A 19,462-nucleotide genomic window follows, 5' to 3' on the forward strand; every position below is an offset into this window, starting at 1 on the left:
TGACAAAGTAATTATTTCCAGCCCTTGTATCCTGGAGGGAAGCATTTCATCCAAAACAAAATTAGCTCTTACTTTAGTACTGATTTGCCTTCCCCACCCATAGTTTTACTGACAACACCAACATCTAAGATTTGTAACATGTGACATCATTTCAGTTTAAAAGATCCATTTTATAGAAAAGATAGGGTAACAATGAGAACATGACTGTGAGATCCACTGATTCTATCCTATGTCATATTATCCAGAATTACCAGGCTAATGTTATAATGGGATGTCTTATTATAAAAGACTCAACTATGGTACTATGTCTAACAAAACACTCCTCAGGGTTGCAATGTTGTCTGCAAGAATACAGTGTATGCATTGAAATGATTTCTTGAAATAGGAAATTTGAATCGAATAGTGGAACATACAAGTTCATTGATGAAAGAAGACTGGCCTTTCTCACCACCACTGCCAGTCACCTTGAGGAATGTAGTCTTCCTTCCTCTGAAATCTTAGGCTCTGATGGATTACATGTCTTGGTTTCTTAGGTATGAGAGGTGGGAACATTTGTGGTAGGGAACACAGTAGAATAGGGTTCTCTATTACATAATGGTGGCAGGGAGGAAGTGTTGACATCAGAACTTCCTCTTGGGCCTCTGGTGGTCTTCCATGCCTAGTAGAATGGGGAAAAACAACTGGAGCAATTGAGGTTTGGGTTAAGGAACTCAAGAGTTTGGACTTCTCAGAGATGAAGATCTGGGTCACTCCAGCAGGCAAGCAACGAAGGCCAGATGAAATGCTGCTTGAAGGGTTGGCATATCCAGGATTGGTGGTGGAAATGTGAGACGAAAAATATCACTAACAACCTGGGGGCCAGTTGGAGTCAAGATGATTGCAGCTTCTGTAGCTTATTTCGCTGACCATTGCATATTAAATCATTTGTAGAGACCATGAAGACTAAGTAACTGAGAAGATTTAATGCAGGGTGCATATGGATTGAGTGCAGGGTGCGGTTTTCATCCCTTTATTACTAATATCCCAGCCGTCCATCTCCCATGCCTCCCCCATGATTTCTGCCAAGGACAAAGGAGGAAGGGCCCACAGAAAGTGCAACTCAAAAAGACAGGAAAAAAAACTCTGAAGAAGCAATTTTTGATCAATTGAAATGAAAGCTGATAGATAAATTATTGGATTGCACAATCTTGAAAAGCATCCTATATGCTTCCTAGAAGCATCTGTTGCCCATAATGATAAACTCAAAAATGCACGTTGGTATTGTTTTTCCCTTCCTCCCTGCCTCACTCTGCCTAGTTCTTCCCTACTACACCCTGGCATCGCTTCCCAAACCATCTGCACACAATGCCTCATCTCAAGTCTATGTTTGAGGAAATTCAAGCTAAGACAAGAAACTTTATCCTCCATCCTCCAACTCATATTTAGCATTGTTTCAGTCATTATGACAATAATATATTTATCTCTAATACCTGATTTTTAAAAGTAGCAAACAACCAAAGCAGATTGTGTCCCATAGCATAGATTATTAACACATAGATTAGCATGCTTTGGTTATTTTCAGCTTTTTTTCCCCCTTATGGTCTCCATGTCAATTAATAAGACAAAGAGGTGCATATGTTTAATTTTAAAGTCCTCAAGAAGGATCAATAAACTGTCCTTTTTAATACAATGGGGAGCCACTCGAAAGATGAATATCTGTTATTGATGAATACTTTGAGGTCAGTTCTCTGCTCTCTTTCATGAAAAGAGACAGCCAGAAAATCTGAGAAAGTAAGTAGGTTATCTAAGTTAACTCCTGAGGATTATGAACAATATCCTGATTATGAACGATATCTCAATTACTTGAGATCTCTTCATTCATCCAAACCACTAATATTTTGATCATCTGATAGGTTCCAGGAAGTTTTCTGGATATTTAGAGTATAGCGGTGAATAAGATAAAGAGCCTCTGACTTCTTGCAACTTATATTCTATTTGGTAAATTGAACAAAATCATAAGCGTGTATGTCATGTAATGATGCATGCTAAGAAGAAAATAATTAGAAAGGTAAAGAGAGATAAAAGGGATAAAGAGGGCTGAGGATTGGCATCTAGACAAGGGAATAGAAAAAAGCATTCTTAAGAAGATGACATTTCAATAGCATCCTGAAGGAACTGGGAAGTGAACCATCAACTATTTGGGGATGAGTTTTCAAGACAGAAAGAATAAGAGGGAAAGGATCCGAGGCAGGAACATGCAGAGCACACAAGGAAAGAGTGCGGAGGCCAGGGCAGGGTGCAAAAGGGAGGTGGGAAAGAGAGGCCAGATTGCTGAGAGGCACGTAGGCCACTGTAAGACTTTTCCTTTTTTTTCTTAGAAAGATGGAAATGCCCATGAGTGTTTTATGCCCAGGGAAACCTTGACAAGAAGAAGACGCAGATCAGAAGTGTGATGGCATCCTAAGCAAGCAGTGTGGTAACAATAGGGTCTCAGGATTCCATTAACTTTCAAAGCACACAAAATTAATGGAAAATTTAAACATTAAGTAAAACCATTTTAATTCCACTTTAACTCTATAGTAATGTGAATTCAGTTTTTAGGCCACTCTTTCTCTCTTCTACTCTCTCAATATCTGAGATTGTTGACTGCTAAAACATCACTGATTTTACTATAATCTGCTACAATACAACATTTGCGAGACATAGTTGTGATTGCCTGTCTCTAAAAGCTTCACAGACAGAATGCAGAAGCCATGGATAATGCTGAGCCTCAGACCTAAGGGACTGCTCTTGATTAATTGCAAAGTTTATTTTTTTGTCTCTTTTTATAACGCTGTGTCATCTAGGGGTCCCCAATCCAATGGCTTGTGTTCTGTTGCTTAGTTCCTCATGTCTACTGAACAGCTGCTAAATGTGGCAGCCTGGTGTGCAGAGACCACAAGTCACATTTCCAGCACACGTTCCCACATCACCATCGTTATTTCACATTTTAAAAGAATACCAACCAAAAATGAGATGCCAATCTTTTACAAAAGCCAAAACCCACTTATTTATATAGATAGAAGGATAAACACATATACATTTGATGTTCAAGCAACTTTTATTTTATATAAAAATAAAAGATTATTTAACACCAGAATTATGTATTGACTGAAATATCTCAAAGAGGTACCGTGACATATATTTTATATTTATGAATTATATATTTCAAAGGAAACACATGCCTGCTTTTTTAGGAAACTAGTCTGAGGTTTATAGTATGTCTTATACACCTATGCCCTTGATTTTATTTTCTCAAATGAGCAGAGATTTGAAAATGGCTCTCATGAAATTCAATTACCATTTTTTAATGTGCCAGGGCTTCCAAAGACTGTAATTGTGGTAAATCCTCAGGGAGTACCCCAATGATCAATGGAAAGTCTTTGCAGGGTAGAAAACATGTTGCCTAATCTGCTCTCAAAAACAAATTTATCTACCAAAGGTGGTCTTTATAGTAAACCGATGAGCAATTTTATTTCCTTCACCCAGCGCCAAGAACTTCACTGGTTTCCCAACTTTGCACTTCTGCCATATGAGAGCGCAGCCAGGAGAGAGAGAAGAAATGGATAAAAATGGCAGCATGAAACTGTATACACCAGCAGGTGTCCAGTCACAGCCTCTGTGTCATACTATATCTGAGTTTCCTGAGCAACTATGCTCCCTAGGAAACTGGTTAAACTGCTTCTGTAGAAACTATTTACTGAGCAATTCCTCCTTTAAATCAGCTTTATGTAGAGAGTGCAAGATCGTGATGAGAGAATATTTTCCACTTCCTCAGTTCTATAGACCTTCTTGTGGAGTATTTTAGAACTATACTGAATAAATGTGAAACCATATTTGTCATGGTTTTCTGTTACTTTTCTGCTTATTTCATTGCATACAATACAGAGAAAGCAATACTGTAGAATGTTGTTCTTCATTTGATAGTTTGGAGAGCTAGAGAAATTACCCAAATTGCTTATGGAACTAATTTGAGCTATTCTTCTCCCAAACAAGGCACATAAATGACATACACTGCAACGTGGGTTCAAAAGAACATTGAATTAACCTGTCTTATAATGAATTACATCTATCTTTACTAAATTGAGCCATATTTATGCACTATCATGAGAAACATGGAGTTACATTTTTAATACAGTGAAAAATGCATATATTAATTAAAATACACACCTTCTTGTGATCTCCATGTTTTATTCACATTTCTGAAAGTTAATTTTTATTACTGCTTTCACTTATTAATCCAACCTTTAAATATCCTGTACATTTCCCTGTTTTATTAACTTTAAGACAAGATTAGAAGTTTAGAAATAGAACTATTGTCTAGGGCCAAAATATGTGTGAGTTGACAAAAGAAAGAAAAGAGAATTATAAAAAAATCTTTATCTGTAAATTTCTTGATTAACCTTATGGTGCTTATTACAGTAGAAAATAATGCACTTGTTTTCAGATCTATTTTATCCATTGGAATACAAGTCCCATAAGAGCAAGTATAGTTTTCATTTTTAAACCCTAGCTCAGAGAAGGATCATGAATATTCAGTAGATTAAAAAAAACTAGTGCAAGATAGAGTGAACTGAACGCCCCCCAAAATACCTGGAAAAGCTGGATATGCTCAATTTTTCACAACAAAACATTTATTGCTTTTCCCTGCTTTATTTTCAAATTGAATATATTAATATGTTAAAGAAGGTAAACTTGTTAAGTTCTTATCACCCTAAATTAAGTACTATTCATAGACTATAATTGTATGTTTCTCTTTTTATAGATATATATGCATGTATGCCACACACGTGCTTTTGCTTAAATAAGATGTGATATTACTTTAAAAATATACATATTTGTCTTATTTTCTCTGCCTTATACCACTCTTGCTCTAAGCCTTTCATTTTTTTTTTGTCATTGTAAAATTAGTTTAGTAGAAATTCTTATGTATTGTAAGATTTAGCAAAAGAAATACTAAGGCAAATTTGTTGACTCTTGATGCTGTTTACATTTCTTACCATATTTTGGATATTTTTTACATATCCAAATATCTCTATATTTTCTTTTCTTTTTTTATTTTTATTTTTATTTTTTTTTTTTTGAGATGGAGTCTGGCTCTGTCACCCAAGCTGGAGTGCAGTGGCTGGATCTTAGCGCACTGCAAGCTCCGCCTCCCGGGTTTATGCCATTCTCCTGCCTCAGCCTCCCAAGTACCTGGGACTACAGGCGCCCGCCACCTCGCCCGGCTAGTTTTTTGTATTTTTTAGTAGAGACGGGGTTTCACTGTGTTAGCCAGGATGGTCTCGATCTCCTGACCTCGTGATCTGCCCGTCTCGGCCTCCCAAAGTGCTGGGATTACATGCTTGAGCCACCACGCCCGGCCTATATTTTCTTATGTAATTTTCAACATTTCAGTATTATTTTTAAAAATCCTCAATTTCTAGATTATAAAGACAAGCTTTTATCTTTTCACATTTTTATTTGCTTTATTTTCTACATTTATGTCACTAGGGATGACAGAATTTATTTTTGTACATAATGTAAAATCAAAGTCCTTCCAGAGTGAGCTGGATGGAGGCTTTCCCCATTCCAACATATACATAGAAAGCAGAGGGCTAATTAGCCATACAGAATCCCTTTAGTCTTAGAAATTGGCTGTTATTCATTATTGAGTGTCCAGAGCACACCAAAACCTAAATTATAAAACAATATTTTAATAATAATTTCTCTGTTAATCTTTTTAAGATATTTCACATTTTCTTGCTTTATTGAATAATGTTGAGTTACATTTGTTGCTGAGGACTGTTTCTGCCTTCCTTTTATTCCTTGCAATAGACTTGAAGCTCTTTACCATTCCTACCTTAAATTATTCTCTTATTTTAACGTGGTGGAAATACAGGCTGACTTCCTTCTAGCTAACACTCCACAATCTTTATCAGTGTCTCCACCAAAAGAAATGTACCCATTGAAATTCCACAAATGTGCATTTCCAAGCTTTGTTTCTTTTCTCTCTGTGCTCCTTGATAGGTGGCTATTATGAGTTGAATTTTGTCTCACAGAAAAGTATGTTAAAGCCCTGACTCTCAGTACCTCAGAATGTGACCTTATCTGGAAATAAAATCTTGTACCACATAACATTTTGGTCAATGACAGATCTCATATAGAACAGTGGTCCGTTAAGATTATAATACTATGATTTTACTGTATGTTTTCTATGTTTAGATATGTTTAGAGACACAAATACCCCTGTGCTACAATTGCTTACAGAATTCAGCACAATAACATGCTGTACAAGTTTGTAGCCTGGAAGCAATAGAATCTATCATGTAGCCTAGGTGTGCAATAGACACTACCGTCTATGTAAGTATACTCTACATAGACAATACAGTCTACTAACACTGTAGAAGACCCAATTCACTCTTCTCCTTACTCACTACCATCTAGCCACACTGCTCATCTTTCACATACTGGAGTATTTGATTCTGTTTGTTTGTGCTGTTCTCTTGTGTGAATAATTCTCCCCCATACCCACAATCATTCTTTTTCATGGATGTCTCTTCATCATTATTCAAGTATCAATTTAAGTGCTACTTTCTTAGAGAGGCCTTCTTTAACTACCCCATCTAATGCTGTTACTGGATTTGCTATTACTATAAATCTATTTCAAAATATTTGGCCATTGGCTCCATCCTACTTACCATAATATTATATAATTTACAATGTACAAAATTGTAGAGTTTTTGTATGCAAATTTGATAGCCATCTGCCTTCCACTTTAGACTCTAAGTTATGTGAAGAACAAAGCCACAACTATTGCATTCGCCACTGTGCCACAACTATTGCATTCGCCACTGTGTCTTGCTTCTTAGTATAAGGCCTAGTAATCAAATAGCAATCATCAATGAAGAAGAAAAGAAAGGAAGGAAGGAAGGAAAGAAGGAAGGAAGAAAGGAGGGAAGGAAGGAAGGAAGGAAGGAAGGAAGGAAGGAAGGAAGGAAGGAAGGAAGGAAGGAAGGAAAGAAGGAAGGAAGGAGGGAAGGAAGAAAGTGAGAAAGGTGCTGAGGGAGAAAGGAAGGGATTAATGACATAAACAAGATATGTAATTCCTAAAATGAAATGGCTCTCATTTAACATGCTAAACAACCGGATAGAGAGACTCACCTATTATCAGCTGTTTCTTGTCTCTGTTGACTTGTGTCCAGCTATTGGAATCTATGGCATTGTTTTAAGTGGCCAAAGAGAGACTTTAGCTTCTAATGCTATACATTTAGCTAGTCTTTGTATTTTCTCTAAATTTGGGGTGAACAATTGTGTTTTTTAAATGTTAAGCTTAAAGAAAACCTGATTTCTTCTCCATCAAGATATTACTATCATTATCTGCAGTCACTCAGTCATGTATTTATAGACTGTGCATTATCATTTGATATTTATTCTAATTAATTCAAGATGGATTAGAGACTTAAATGTTAGACCTAATACCATAAAAACCCTAGAAGAAAATCTAGGTAGTACCATTCAGGACATAGGCATGGGCAAGGACTTCATGTCTAAAACACCAAAAGCAACGGCAGCAAAAGCAAAAATTGACAAATGGGATCTAATTAAACTAAAGAGCTTTTGCACAGCAAAAGAAACTACCATCAGAGTGAATAGGCAACCTACAGAATGGGAGAAAATTTTTGCAACCTACTCATCTGACAAAGGGCTAATATCCAGAATCTACAAAGAACTCAAACCAATATACGAGAAAAAAACAAACAACCCCATCAAAAAGTGGGGAAAGGATATGAACAGACATTTCTCAAAAGAAGATATTCATACAGCCAACAGACACATGAAAAAATGCTCATCGTCACTCGCCATCAGAGAAATGCAAATCAAAACCACAATGAGATACCATCTCACACCAGTTAGAATGGCAATCATTAAGAAGTCAGGAAACAACAGGTGTTGGAGAGGATGTGGAGAAATAGGAACACTTTTACACTGTTGGTGGGATTGTAAACTAGTTCAACCATTATGGAAAACAGTATGGCAATTCCTCAAGGATCTAGAACTAGATGTACCATATGACCCAGCCATCCCACTACTGGGTATATACCCAAAGGATTATAAATTATTCTACTACAAAGACACATGCACACGTATGTTTATTGCGGCACTATTCACAATAGCAAAGACTTGGAATCAACCCAAATGTCCATCTGTGACAGACTGGATTAAGAAAATGTGGCACATATACACCATGGAATACTATGCAGCCATAAAAAAGGATGAGTTTGCGTCCTTTGTAGGGACATGGATGCAGCTGGAAACCATCATTCTTAGCAAACTATCACAAGAAGAGAAAACCAAACACCGCATGTTCTCACTCATAGGTGGGAACTGAACAATGAGATCACTTGGACTCGGGAAGGGGAACATCACGCACTGGGGCCTATCATGGGGAGGGGGGAGGGGGGAGGAGGGAGGGATTGCATTGGGGAGTTATACATGATATAAATGATGAATTGATGGGTGCTGACGAGTTGATGGGTGCAGCACACCAACATGGCATAAGTATACATATGTAACAAACCTGCACGTTATGCACATGTACCCTAGAACTTAAAGTATAATAAAAAAAAAAAAAAGAGAGTTTAACACACACACACACACACACACACAAAAAAAAAAAAAAAAAAAAGAAAAACACTAAGGTACATTCAAATATGTATTATATATTAAAATATTGTTTATATTTGTTTATTTATTTTAATATTTTATTCATTTTTTTGAGACAGAGTCTTGCTCTGTTGACAAGGTTGGAGTGCAGTGGCATGATCGTGGCTCACTGCAGCCTTGACCCCCTAAATGAATTAATATCTCAGATCAAACTGCGGATTTTGAAAAAGAAAGTATTCCTTTCTTATTGAATGTGACTAAAGCAGGATGGAAGAAGTTATCTGATTTATCAATAATATGATTGTCCAGTTAATTTTTTTCAAACTTTAAGGAATTCTCAAAATATTATATATTCACATTATGTAGTTTAAGGAGGAGTGATATAAATGGTTTTCTCCAATTTTTTTCTCCTGCTTCAACTTACTGCTTCTATTTCTAAGATACAAAACAAAGTAATGGAGGAAAGAAGAGCATACAAAAATAATATTTTGGAAGTATTTCTTCAGGGTGATTAGGCAGCTTTCACTTAGGAGTGTTCAGAAAGTATATGCCATGCTCTCAGAACATCTCAATGAACTCAGGTAGCAGAAGGAAGCAACATGATGGGTTTCCAGTGTCAGTCATGAGCATCTTAATAAACTGATTAAGAAAGCCTTAATAAACTGAAGAGCTTTGCAGTGCCTGCAAATCATATTTATAAGCCAATACAAACTTTTATCTATTAATATAAAGGAAAACCAAAGAAAATTTAAAGAGAAACTCAGTGGCCTCATTTGTGAATTCTGACCACATAATTATTAAAGACCATGGACACTGCATTTTTATGTTTTACTTTTCGGAAAAGACAGCTTGAGTTAATCCAATAGTCCCCCAAATTCTATTGAATGTGATTTCATCACAAGGTTTATATGAAATAGCTACTAGTAAAAGAACAACAAAAAAAAAAAAAAAAAAAAAAGAAAGAAAAGTGGATAACACTAGGCCTACAATGTTATTCTATGATTTATTAGTGCTTCATTCCATTGATGGTATAATTTTTCTGTCTACATTTAATAGTTTCTACTATTTTTCTATAATTGGAAAAAAAATAACTAAAACTGCCTATCTCACTGGTCCGTAATGAATGCAGATTTAATGTTAGACAATGTCAATGGGTGGGAAAATGCAATTATTCTCATGGCAGCAACTCTTAATTTAGGTTATCTCCCAACAAGCTGCTGGCTATTTCAAAAAATTAAAACACTCAATCCAAAACCATCTTGAGATATGTATGGTAATGCTAGACTTTTTCTCATAGCCTTGTATTTAGAACCTAACATTTCTTAAAATTCTTGTTTCTTAGCAAATTGGCAGAGTCGCTGGCTTGAAGAAAATTGTTAAATTTCTGAAAAGACCATGTGTATTTTATTTTAATGTTCATCATATGTATCTTTTCCAGGAAAAGTAGTTAAAATTTGACTTCTATATTCATATAGATGATGGCAGCTTAGAGGCAATTTAGCTCATTCTTCTGTGTTAAGCAGTGACTATTTCCTCTGAGCAATATCAGACTGATAAAAATCAATTCTGCTTTTCACAGACTTCTATAACAAGTTACTACTGCAAGAAACTTTTCATCTAATAACAGTGTGCAAATTTCTTCATTGTATTTCATTTTTTTTTTCCAGTTTATCTCTACCATCATAAAGGCAGTAAGAAATTTCAGGGATAATTTATCCACCCCAGTGTTTTTATATAAAAAAGTAACTGAATCATTTAGATAGCTTGTTGTCTCTTCTATTTTTAAAGATCTTTGCTTGAAAGCTAGCTCAAGACACGCCACGCATATTTGACATCATAAGGAAAGAAATGGTAAGGATTTTCAGACAAAGATTCTGAAGTTATAAAAGACTGGGCCACAACTGTTTTCTAAATTTGTAGTCTTCGATAAGTTATTTCAATTCTGATGCTGTATTTTCTCATCTGTAAAATGACAATGATAGTACACCCTCATGTTTATTAAAATAATTAATTGCTATAATTCAAGTGGAGTTCATATGTATTTATAACAGGAACATTGCTTTCCTTACAAAGGTTGTACTAAATTTAACTTTCTATAAAGGTAAAGTCAATATTTCATATAGGTAAGCTGGGCATTCATTTATGAGATATGGTTTAGAAAAAAGTACTATAAATTAAAGGTAAAAGTATGTTAAGTTATAATTACCACATCATACACCAATAAAGGTTATGAATAGTTTGATCCATGTTAAAAACTATTTTTACAGAATATTAATCTAAATACTCATTTCAGGCAAGCATCTTGTCTACAAAAAATTCTGACAATGACTTTTCAAACTTTATATAAAATTTCTAAGAATTAAGACACTGCTGTCTTTATAAACACATGATTCTGTCTTCAAATAACTATAAATATAAGACATTTATGCCAACATTTCATTGTAATTCCCTCTTGTAATTTCTACCCATTTGTATCAATTATAATCCTTAGATATTAATCCCTCAGTCTCATGATCGTTATTCTAATACTGATATTTAATGATATCAAGCTCCATTCTCTACTATTTTTTCCCTTCAAGTTAAATCTCCCTTTAGTCATTGTTTACCTCACATAATTAAAATTCAAGTTATCTCATAACCACATTAATCCTTGATAAATGTAAACCTTTTAGTCCACCAAAACTTGCGTTAGCAGCTAGGAATTGTTCTTTCCTTCTTTGATCCCCTTCCCTTCCTTAAAGGCAAGGCTCTAGCCCTATGTATATATTATGTTCTATCTTGCAAGTTTTGATTATAAACCAATCTGCGTTCTTATATTCGCTAATGGCTGATATAAAGTATGATGTGCCCTAAGGTAATTTACTTTCTAAGGAGAATCTTGATATGCAAAACACATTAAAGTACAAAGTAAGCTCTAATGGTGGGGTGAAGTTTTATGATATGATCATAATTTAGAAAGAGACTCAGTTCAGGGCTACATCGAATGACAACATAGAGAAAGTTCCTCATTCTAACTACTCATAAATGGTCATATTCTTTTAAAGATATATTGAGACAGACTATCAAGATTTCTCTAATTATCCAATAGGGATTTTGCTACAGATACAAAAGCCCATGGCCATTTTCGTCAGAGAATATTAGGAGAGCATGGAATCTTTGTGATTATTTACCACTCTTTTACACTGGCTGAAGTAATGCCCAGAAAACTTTAAAAATTTGTACAAGTTCATACACTTAGTTCACTTGGAAGATGTGCCTTACTTAAATCCAGGCATCTTGAGACTTAGGCCCATTTTTGTTCTATTAACCTCATGAAACTACCATCAGTTGATGTTTGTGGGGATGAAGTGATATTTTAGACAGTATCAAAACTATCCTGGAGTTGGCAAATTGTCAATACAAATAATCACTTATGGATGAGAAAGGATAATTTTATTTCCATTTATATTTAAAGAGATACATTACTAGAATTTTATGTTTGCTATATAGAATTTGTTAATGATGATATTAGAATCATCTAAGTTGTCTTTGACACGTGTTTGTGCTCTTTTTGAAAGTTAATTTCTGTGCAATCACAAATTTAATTGGAATTTACCATTAATAAGTAGATTTCTGCCTTTGTAAGCCATTCAAATTCAGTAGTGCCTAATGACTACTGGATTATCACCATCAATACAATATGTATTGTCAAGCATATACCTATATCATGCAGTCATTTAAAAAATTAACACTATGTTTTACGCCAAAGGGTTAATCATTGAGAATTGAGAATAGTTGTTCAGGCACTGTGATATATGTTGTTTGATGTGTGAGTTGCTGTGATTCAAATAATGGCCTTCAGTTTGCAGTGCCATCAGCCTGGTACATGTTACCAATACTAAATTCATTTTTTAGAGCAGAACCATATACCCAACTTACATTGCAATTACTGTAGAGGAAGAGAGATGGAGAAGTTAAAATGAAACATTTCAAGGATGAATGGGCACTGAAAATTGGTAAAGTGGCAGAAAAGTCCAAACTGGAAGAATGAAATAGTGAATGTATGGAGAAAAAGGAGTTTGGAAAATAGGAAAAAATAAAAATAAAAAGATATTTTGCAGAAACATCTGTTTGCTGTTGCTAAAAATTTTAGCATTTAAATGTTCTCATTCAGGCTCTGAAGTTAGCACTTCCTTGAAGTAGTTCACACCTTTGCTATTGCTCCTGTTCAGCTACAGATCATTTTTTGCGAGGCTGATTTTAACAAGAAAATGGTGCATTCATTTACAACGTGTCGAGTGTTTTAAAAGTGGCAAAATCTAGGCTTTTGTAAAATTTTAAAATCTGGAAAAATTAGAAATCCTTTATAAAGCTCTTTAAAATACCAGAATGGCTTTATGCACAAAAAAATTACATGCTGATTAAGAAAATTAGAAAATTCAGTAATAAAAAAAGAAGTATATCTACTTCTAAGCCAGTGGGTTTCCAATGACTTTCTAGAGTTTCTATTTGGTTGTGAGCCACATATAAACTTAGACACTATTTAAATATAATTTTTATTATAATCCTCCCTATTTTCTTCCTTCCCTACCTCTTCTCCCTCTTCTTTCTTCCACTCTCTTATTTTTTTATTTCTATTTTTTCCTTTCTTTTCTTTTTGTCTCCACTGCCCTATTTTCTTTTTTCTGCCTCTTATTTTTTTGTTTGTTTCAAATGTTTATTTGTGTTTTTAATTTAAAAAATAAACTTGAAAGCAAAAAAAAAAAAAAAAAAAGCCTGTTCAAGGTTCTTTCTCATCTCCCTCACTGGAGTAGCTAATGTTTTAGAGTTTCACATTTCTGAAATATTTTAATATTTCAGATGCAGATAAGATAAGCAATGGAGCATTCTGTGCATAATATATATACTTTTATATACTTTTTGGTAAATACCAAACAAATAGGCAAAACTGGCCTAAATTTAAACGATGTTTCATTATTTAATACAATGAATTTCCCCAAATTAAAATTATAAATGCAGTAATTCCTCACTTAACATTGTTGACAGGTTCTTGGAAACGATAATAAAATCTATTTTACCGTAAGTCAATTGCTATAAACCAGAGTTAAGTTCTCATATCATATTTGGGTCACAAAAATATCATCAAACCCTGAAAAATGACCCAAAACACTTTTAATATTAAACATTGAAACAAATGTAAGGTGTAAGGTGTACGTACATTTAAGAAAGATTAATAAAAACAAGTATAATAATTACTTACCCAATTATTACAGTTCAGGGTTGAGGGTCACCTAAGTTCATCTAGGCAGCTTGGGGTACAAGGCGGGCACCAGCTCTGGATCAGATACTGACTCATCTTGGGGTGCACTCACACGTACAAATACAGGCAGTCAGATGGGACAATCTAGACACACAAATTCACCTAATGTATATATCCTGGAATGTAAGAGGAAACTGGAGTACCTCGAAAAGCCCATGTAGACATGGGGAGGATATGGACACTCTATTCAGACGGTAGCCGCAGCCAGGAATTAATTACTTCCTCATCAATGTTATAACAAAATGACATTGAATGAAATAATGCTATTTGAATACCTGCTGTATAAAGTTGGGGACTTCTATTGGCTAAATATGAAAGTTGAAAAAGACTTTTCTGATACAATAATTACTCTCTTTTGTCAAAGTACGGTGACGATTGAACACAAAAGAACATAAACAGTATTTGGGTGCTGTTTGAGTCTGTTTTTGCCACTATAACAGAACACCTGAGACTGGGTAATTTATAAAGAGCAGAAATGTATTTTTCATCGAGTGAAGGCTGAAAAGTCCAAGATCAAGGTGTCGGTAGGTTATGTTGTCTGGTAAGGGCTGCTATCTGCTTCCGAGGAAGGCAGAATGGTAAGCTAACTGAATGTGGCCTGTAGCCTCTCTAATAAGGGCCTTCAACCCATTCACAAGGAAGACGCCCTCCTGGTCTAATTACGACTCAACATCCCACTTTTTTTTTTTTTTTTTTTGAGACGGAGTCTCGCTCCGCCGCCCAGGCTGGAGTGCGGTGGCAGCGATCTCCACTCACTGCAAGCTCCGCCTCCCGGGTTCACACCATTCTCCTGCCTCAGCCTCCCATGTAGCTGGGACTGCAGGCACCCGCCACCGCGCCCGGCTAATTTTTGTATTTTTAGTAGAGACAGGGTTTCACCGTGTTAGTCAGGATGGTCTCGAGCTCCTGACCTCGTGATCCGCCCGTCTCGGCCTCCCAAAGTGCTGGGATTACAGGCGTGAGCCACGGCACCCGGCCAACATCCCACTTCTTAATGCGATCACATTGACAATACCTGAATTTTGAAATGGACATACTCAAACCACAATTGCTTTATAGACTAAAATTATAATATGTAGTAGAGAAGGGATACTGTGCTTGTTTTACACATTTGGGGCAGACACTAGACTCCAAAGCATATATGACCCAGAAAAATAACTAAGTGAGAGACAAATTTATTATTATTTTAATATATGTAGGTGGAAAAATAAGATAAGGAAAGGTATTAATGTACAATAAGAAAAACATTAGTAAGGATAGTAACAATTTTTTCAAATGACAAACTAAACTCATGGGTGATAATAGAAACAGTGAGTTATGTTACAAAGCAGATTATGTGCTGCTTTAAACCTAGGTTTCTTTAGCACTACCTGCCAGTCAAACTCTTATTCCCCGAGCCAGTCCAGACCAGAATAAGCAGCATCTAAGGACTATGCCGTACCATATGGTCAATTTCCTAGAAAATTTAATTAGGATGTGCAAATAATTATTTTCTGAATTTATGAGAGTTCATTATAATTACAGAAAAATCCACAAAGTACATGAAGAGTTATTGTACATAAATTTAATTAATATAAGAATAAAGATGGCTATAGGTAGGAAGATAGGGAAGATAGAGAGAGAGAGAGAGAGAGAGAGATAGACAGATGATAGAAAGATGATAGACAGATAGATGAATAAGAGAGTAGACTGTTCATTTGTGGCACATATTTGTAGAAATTACACTATACTCAGCTCTAGCCTTTCTCATTTTTTAAATAACATCCTAATATCTAATGGATTTACAAGTCTACTGCATTCTTACACTGAGTAAAATTCTGTAAGTAAATAAACACAACTTTCACTAAACCAGTAATATGATTTTTGCTGTAAAGCAAAAATGCTGAAGACATGCCCTTACCTATACATGCCCAAATTGAAGGAATGCAAAGCTACAACCCTCTAAGTACAAACAGTTGACTGAGCTTCTGGTAACAGAGAAATAGAAGTAGAATATCAAACATATCCTGAAGAAGTTAGAGTGATTATACTTTTTCTAGACCTTCTCACTTTAAAAAATATATTTACATTAGGCTAAGGATATGTTTTGCGCTTAGATTACAAATCAATTATGCACAGGGTTTCTTGTTTTCCTTTTAACTTATCTGTTAATATAAATTTTTCTTTCTTGCATCTGCTTCTTATTCCTACTTGATCATGGTTTTATTTATATATTTTACTTTTTACCTTTGTCTTTTTTATGCATTGCTTCTCCACCTGTAATTGTAAGCTAGTGCAAATAAGCACACATGTTGTAGGTTCTCCCAGGTCCCCTGACTTTTTCTCTTGTCCTGACCTAGAAACAAAGGGTGTCTTGAACATTCCTGGGCACTGAGTAAAGTGTTTAGGTAGTTTCCCAAAACACTGAAAGAAACTAGCCCCAGCCCTAAGCCAAATTCCTTAAACTCTCATATAAACTCCCTGTCCTGACACCCTTGTTGCAGACATGCGCTAGGTTGAACATCTCTTTTTCTTGTTGTCTGCCCAAGGAAATGCTGCAGCACTCTGTAAGTAGTTCCCTTAATAAATACTTTTATTGGTTACCCTGGTGTTGAGTGTGTTTTTCTCTGCAATCCAAATTGACCCCATTTTAGGACAATTTGAGTCACTCTCTTGTGGGAATTCCCCCACCACTGCTTTTGGGGAAACTCTAGCCACAAGTTCTTCCAAGACAAAACATATACACATAAAACTATAATTCTGCCTGTGTGCCCACCCAATAGGTTCCTCCTGTCTGCTGCACAAATAAAGACCGCAACATTGAAGTAAAGAAAGACTTTAATTGATGAGAGACTGGCCATACCACATGAGAGACAGAGTTGTACCTCAAATCAATCTCCCCAAAATTTGGGAATCAGGGTTTTTAAGGATAATTTGGGTGGCAGGGGAACAGAAAGTGGGGAGTGGTGATTATTGAGTCAGAGATAAAATCATAGGGAGTTGAAGCTGTTTTTGAAGTTAGTCAGTTCCTGGGTGGTAGTCACAAGACCAGATGAGCCAGTTTATCAGTTGGGGTGGCATCAGCTGGTACATCAGAATGCAATCTGCAAAATATTTCAAAACTCATTTCAAGTTTTACAGTAGTTACTCCTAAACCACAATTTTGTTTCTAATTTGTTAGTCCTGAAAACGCAGCCTAGTTCCCAGACAAGAAAGGGCTGTTATTATTCTTGTTTCAAAATTAAACTACAAACTAATTTCCTCCCAAAGTTAGTTTGATCTATGCCCAGGAATGGATAAGGACAGCTTGAAAGTGAGAAGCAAGATGGAGTCAGTGAGGTGAGATCTCTTTCACGTAATAATTTTCTGTTATAATTTTTGCAAAGGTGGTTTCATTTGTATTTTTGCATCCAAATCTCTTATTAATTCACTCCAAGCTTATTGAATTTTGCCAAATCTAGATAGAATAACTGAATAATTACTCGTTAAATCTGCAATTCAGATTTATTTCTTTGTTTATGGGAAAATAATATTCAACTCCCTTCCTGTATGAGAATGCTTCTTCTGAAAGAGGGACATTAAATGACTAGAAATGTAGAATGAGAACCTGCTAAATGAAAATGTAAAGAGGACAAAATGATGTCGTGATTTTTATTACTAACCCATTTGACTTGTTTTATTTATTTATTTATTTATTTATTTATTTATTTATTTTATTATACTTTAAGTTCTAGGGTACATGTGCACAACGTGCAGGTTTGTTATATATGTATATGTGTGACATGTTGGTGTGCTGCACCTGTTAACTCGTCATTTACAGTAGGTATATCTCCTAATGCTATCACTCCCCCATCCCCCCACCCCATGACAGACCTCCGTGTGTGCTATTCCCCATCCTGATTCCAGATGTTCTCATTGCTCAGTTCCCACCTATGAGTAAGAACATGGAGTGTTTGCTTTTCTGTCCTTGTGATAGTTTGCTCAGAATGATGGTTTCCAGCTTCATCCATGTCCCTACAAAGGACATGAACTCATCCTTTTTTATGGCTGGATAGTATTCCATGTTGTATATGTTCCACATTTCCTTAATGCAGTCTATCTCTGATGAACATTTGGGATGGTTCCAAGTCTTTGCTATTGTGAATAGTGCTGCAATAAACGTACGTGTGCATGTGTCCATTTGACTTTTTTTTTTATTATTATACTTTAAGTTCTAGGGTACATGTGCACAACATGCAGATTTGTTACATATGTATACATGTGCCATGTTGGTGTGCTGCACCCATTAACTCGTCATTTACATTAGGTATATCTCCTAATGCTATCCCTCCACCCTCCCCTCTCCCCACAATAGGCCCCAGTGTGTGATGTTCCCCTTCCTGTGTCCAAGTGATCTCATTGTTCAATTCCCACCTATGAGTGAGAACATGCGGTGTTTGGTTTTCTGTTCTTGAGACAGTTTGCTGAGACTGATGGTTTCCAGCTGCATACATGTCCCTACAAAGGACACGAACTCATCCTTTTTTATGGCTGCATAGTATTCCATGGTGTATATGTCATTTGGCTTGTTTTTTAAGCTCTTTTCCCTCAGCTTCAAAACATCCTTTCTCTACTCTGATGCATGAGGTGAGTCTAGGGCTGGGGTGCTGTAAAACACATTTCTACTTCTCTAGCATGCTCCTTTAGACTCATAAAAGAGCACTTGAAGGAAATCTAAATGTGAGAAGAGAAAGAAAAAACAGTCTATTTTCTGTGAAAACCAGCAACATTTCTTACCCTGACAGTGGCAGTTTGTTCCTACAGTGGCAGTTGGTTCTGGTTCAAGTTTTTCCTATATTTTCAGAATAAGTCTCCTCATTTCCCCTCAGAAGAACAAGCTGAGCCTTGTTTCAGAGATCCAGCCCTGAGTTCCACAGGACCCTACCCCAGTTTGTCAAGGTTTAACAATTCCAACCTCTTCCCACCCTAGTGGTGGTAGCTGTGTCCTGCGGTTACTATCTGTGTGGTCTCTCTCTCTCCTTTTTTTCTTTTCACTTCTATTATAATTATAATTATATATTATATATTTTATAATATATATTATCTATTGTATATTATATAAAATTAATATAATATATATTTTATGTTTTATAATATATATTTATAACATATATTATATATTTTATAATATATACTATATAATATATTTTATATATTTGATAACATATTGTATATTTTATATATTTGATAATATATATTATATATTTTATAATATATTTATATTATATATATTATATATTATATATATAATTATATGTTATATATAAAATGCTCTGTTAAAATAATGAAGTTCTCTCAAATGTCCTGTCTGGACCCTACCATATATACTATGTTTTATTTCAGGCTATTAGCTCCTAGCCACTGGTAGTTATGTGGAAGCAACTAGGGAGATAAAAATTGGAAGTTTTATCTTTCCTGAACTCATCTGCTTATATAGTTTTTCTTAGAAAACACTGAAATATAGGATTGATCTGTATTATT

General features: G+C 35.3%; 1 long non-coding RNA gene across 1 annotated transcript; it reads left to right on the forward strand.

Moving 5' to 3' along the window:
- The first annotated feature begins 628 nt into the window (after positions 1-628).
- LOC115894553 lies at positions 629-12,930 on the forward strand. Its single transcript, XR_004054657.1, has 3 exons — positions 629-825; positions 10,453-10,515; positions 12,559-12,930. It is a non-coding gene; the product is annotated as an uncharacterized LOC115894553 (long non-coding RNA).
- The last annotated feature ends 6,532 nt before the right edge of the window (positions 12,931-19,462 follow it).

This window comes from Rhinopithecus roxellana, chromosome 18, assembly GCF_007565055.1.
Source record: "Rhinopithecus roxellana isolate Shanxi Qingling chromosome 18, ASM756505v1, whole genome shotgun sequence".
NCBI classification, from domain to species: domain Eukaryota; kingdom Metazoa; phylum Chordata; class Mammalia; order Primates; family Cercopithecidae; genus Rhinopithecus; species Rhinopithecus roxellana.